The following is a 5,126-nucleotide window of genomic DNA, read 5'->3' on the forward strand; positions in this document are numbered from 1 at the left end:
GCCATGAGGTCCTCTGTGCCAGGCAGCTGTGAGATGGCAAAGATCTGGGATTGTAAGTCACTGAATGTGTGATGATATATTAGGCAGCATTAGAAACATAATATGAAGAGACAGCAATAATAAATACCAGGCTATTTGATAATCATGACTTTCAGCACTTACTGTGGGCAAATTTTTTTTTTGGCTCTTGGAGTCACACTCGGCAATGCTCAGGGGTTATTCCTGGCACTGCCTCAGGAATCACTCTTGGCAGTGCTTGGGGGACCATATGGGATGTCAGGGATCAAACCCCGGGTTCACTGCAAGCAAGACAAATGTCCTACCTGCTGTACTATTGCTCCGATCCCAGGCAAATTATTTTCAATGATTTTTCTCTCTTTATTCTTCATGACAACCCAATATGCATGGCACTATTTGATCCCAATATAAGATGTGAAACTGAGGGTTAGGGAGCAGTCACAGGAGTGAGATATGATGGGGCAGAGACTCACCCAGGTCTGAAATATTCAATGTCCATCAGTTCTGTACTCTGCTCGAGGCAACTGCAAAAAGAGCCTTTAACTCTTTATGAACAAACTCAGAACAATTCTACAAGTTATAGAGAACCACAAATACTCTGGATGGTCAATGCAATTTTGAGAGACAAAAATTGAGAGGCCATAGTGATAGCAGAGTGGGTAGGGAGGGCACACGCCTTGCAATGCAGCCAACCTAGGTCCAATCCCTGGTATTTCCTATGATCCCTGAGCCCGCCAGGAGTGATCCCTGAGCACAAAGCTGGGAATAAGTCCTAAGCCAGGTATCATTCCCCCCCAAAAAAAGAGGTATTATCTTTCTTAACACCAAATTACATTACAATGCAATGATAACTAAAGCAATATGGTACTGAAACAAAAATGGACATTTAGATCAGTGGAATAGTATAGAGAGATGCCCAAATAAGCCTACACTTAAGTGAACATATAATCTGCATAAAAACAATCAGGGGTTGAAGAATAGTACAGCAAGTAAACCTCTTACCTTGCATGCAATCAACCCAGTTCAAATCCTGGCACCATGAGTGGTTCCCCCAAGTACTACCAGGAGTGATCCCTGAGCAAAGAGCCAGGAATAAGGCCTGAGCATTGCCAGATGTGGCTAAAAACAAATAAATCAATAAATACCACATAATAAAGAAAGGAACACTCTTTCAACAAATGGTTCTAGGAAAACGGAGTGCTACATGCAAAAGTTTGAAACTTTATTGTTAACGTCATAAAAAAAATAACTCAAAATGGGTGTGCTAGATAATAGGCCCCAAACCAGAAAACACATGGGTAAAACATAGGTAAAAACACATGCTCCATGTAACTGACTCATCTTGGTTTTCCCAGGACTGTCCCAGTTTTAAGACAGCAAGTGCCTTCTCTGAAGAACCCTGTCAGGGCCAGACACATTGGGCTGGCTAATCAGTCACCACCGACCTGTCCAAGCCAGGCCAGGAGCGCTCACGCACAACCTTACCCTGTTGCTTTCCTGTCAAAACCATCCTGTCAAAACCATGAAGAAAAGAAATGCCCCTGTAGCTCTGAATAGATATTCTCCATTCAGAGAAGGCGTCCAGATGGCAAACAGGCACACGCGAGGATGTGCTTCATCTCTTGTTATGAGGGAAATGCAAACCAAAACAACAAGGGGCTATCACCTCACACTTGTGGGAAGGGCTATTATCCAAGACAGAAAGCAAGTGTTGAAGAGGATGTGATGAGAAGGAATCCCTTAGACTCTGTGGGTGGGGATGTAAATTGGCACAGCCATATGGAAAACAGAATGCAAAGTCTTCAAATAATTAAAAGTAGGAATTCAATATGATTCCACTCCTGGGTATTTACCCAAAGAATACAAACACTGAATTCAAAGAGAAAGGCACCCTTATGTTCCTCACAGTATTACTCACAATTACTAAGAGCTGACATATCCTAAGTGCCTGTAGAGAGTGGTAAAAGATGTGGTATACGTGCACAATGAAATACTATTAAGCTATAACAAATATGAATTTTTGCCATTAGCAACAACATGGATGTACCTAGAAGTTATTACCCTTCATGAAATAGGTGAAATGAAAAAAGACAAACACTTTATTATTGCACAAATGTGTGGCATATAAAGATAACAAAACAAATGAGTGGACATAATAAACCAAACTTTTAAAGTATAAAGCCAAATTCATGGTGACCAGAAAGGAAGGGGGGAAAGGGTTAAGTGTATGATGAAAGATTTAAAATTGAACTTTTAGTGGTGGCCTTAATGTTATATAACTTCATCTTTATTTGCAGTATGTGTACACGCTGAAACTTATAATGCATCTGGTCACTCCAACAGAAAATTAGTTTTGAAAAGAAGGAGGGTGCTGGAGAGACAGACAGTAGGTAGGGCACTTACTTTGCATGCAGCCAAGTCAGGTTTGATCCACAACATCCCATATGGTCCCCTGAGCACTTTCAGGAGAAATTACTGAGTGCAGAGGCTAAGTAATTCCCCTGAGCATCACTGAGTGTGACCCAATTAATTTTTTTTATTTGGAAAAGGAGGGAAGACTAGAGATATAAGGTGCTTGCTTTGCATGCAGCTGACCCCAATTTAGATCCCTGGTATCACATCTGGTTTCTTAGCACCACCAGGGGGTCACTCCTAAGCACAGAATCTAGGAATAACTCCTAAACATCACAAGATATGGCCAATGACTCCCTCCCCATAAAAGTTAAAGGGAAAAAAATAAATAATGATAGGCAGGATATTAAAGTCTATTAGAGCTAGAAGCAGGAACAGTTCTCTTGAAGCAGTTGGCATCAGGAAATTTCTACTGCATCAAGTTTAGCTTTGGAAACCGAGGCAGGGTGTCAGCCTGAGCCATCAGATGGGTCAAGGAAACAAGGTTCACATGGAGGCTCTTCCCTTGACTTGAGCGAGCTTTGCATATGGTGCACGGAAAACAGTGACCGCACCATCACACAGGCCAGACCCCATAAGTGTATCCACTATGCTCCCCAACTCAGCTATGGTGAAAGGGTTCTCCATCTCCTTCTGGACACTTCTGTTGAGAGCTCTAGCCTAATCTCTCTGCCTGCAGGAGCTGCTTCTGTCTACTGCCTTGAACTTTTGGTCACACTAGTCATCCTCCAAACTGTATTCACAATGCGACGGTGCTTAACTCACTACAAATCCAAACTCAGTATGGGATATTACTCCACGCTCAGATCTTATTAAACACAGTCAGAGATTTGTGAAGTCATCCACTCATTTACTTATTCAACCAATATGAGGGCACCAAGAATGGGCCTGGCATTATCCTGGGCTCTGGCACTGACTCACAGCACGTTTGAAACTGCATGAGGTGATGAGTTGAGCATGATGCTAACACACAAAGATACTTACCTAATCCATGTTAGGAATGGGAAGGCAGAGGGAAGGTCAGCAAGATTATTCAGAAAGTCTACTACAGTAAAGATAATGCAATTTGGGTGAGGGCTGGGAGCTGAGGGAGTGGTTTTGTTTTGTTATGTTTTGCTTTCATTTCTCTGCCACTTATCTCCTTACAGCTATTGGGAAGGGACAGGAGCAATAGTACAGCAGATAGAACTCTTGCCTTGAGTGAGGCCAACCAAGGTTCAATCTGTGCTGCCGCATAGGGTCCCCCAAGCCCCACCAGGAGTGAGCCCTGAGAACTGTCAGGTGTGGCCCAAACCTCACCACCACTGCTAAAAAAGAAACTATTAGGAAGTTGTTTATTTACTTATTTTTTGCTTTTTGGGTCACACCTGGCAATGCACAGGGGTCACTCCTGGCGCTGTACTCAGGATTTACTCCTGGTGGTGCTTGAGGGACCATATGGGATGCTGGGAATCAAACCCAGGTCTGCCATGTGCAAGGCAAATGCCCTACCTGCAATGCTATCGCTCCAGCCCCACTATTAGAAATTTTTTAATTAATTAATTAATTAATTTTGCTTTTTGGGTCACACCTGGCAATGCTCAGGGGTTACTCCTGGCTCTGCCTCAGGAATTATTCCTGGTGGTGCTCGGCGGACCATATGGGTTGCTGGAAATCGAACCCAGATTGGCTGTGTGCAAGGCAAACGCCCTACCCGCTCTACTATCGCTACAGCCCCCTTTAACTTTTTTAATTAAAAAATTTCAAAGCTTTTATAAAGGTAATGTTGGTTTACATAATGGTGTGTGCTTTGGGAGTGCAAATTTGTTCCTTTTAGGAAATATATGTTGCCATATCAAACCCACTACAAAAGTACTAATATTTCTCCACCACCGTTCACTGTTACCCCACCACTGCTTGATTCACTCTCCTCTCTCTCACTCTCTAAAACAATACATCTTAATTTCACAGGGGCCAGAGTGATAGCACAGCTAATCTCTCAGTAACTTTGCATGTGGCCAACCTGGTTCGATTCCAGGCATCCCATATGGTCCGCCGAGCACCACCAGGAGTAATTCTGAAAACAAAACAAAACAAACAAAAACCTCACACCTACTGTTCCCTACAATTTGTTGTTTTTTTAGGACATTAATTTGAGTTTCCAAACAAGTTGAGTCATTGAGTGCCTGCTAAGTGCCAGTCTCTGCACTTGGCACAGGAAAGACAAAATTAACTGGGTAAGGGTATTCAAAACTCAATCACGAGTTGATGATTTAGTGGTGAAGAATGACACACACACTAATAAATATCTTTATACTGTGCTTGTTTTGGGGTTGTGCCTGTGTGTTGTAGGAGGGGGAAACAACTCGGGACCATCTGGAGTTAAGAAAGACTTCCTGGAAAACACAGAACTATAGTTGTATCTCTTCTGTTTTTCTGTTGAATGGTATTCACTGTCTCATTAAGAAAATCCAAATCACACATGAAGATTCATAGCAGAGCATAAGATGCAAACCCAATCTGCTCACCTAGAGATAATCACACTTTACATTGGGGTGAATTCCCTTCCAGGTATGTGTGTGAGGACAGTGTATATTTTATTTTCACTATTTAGAATATACAAAACAAAATAAATTATTCAACTGTAGCAACATACCCACATTTTTTAAAAAAGTAATAAACTGAATCAGCAGTCTAAACTATGTCTCAGCATTTTA

Source organism: Sorex araneus, chromosome 1, assembly GCF_027595985.1.
Source record: "Sorex araneus isolate mSorAra2 chromosome 1, mSorAra2.pri, whole genome shotgun sequence".
In the NCBI taxonomy this organism is placed as follows: domain Eukaryota; kingdom Metazoa; phylum Chordata; class Mammalia; order Eulipotyphla; family Soricidae; genus Sorex; species Sorex araneus.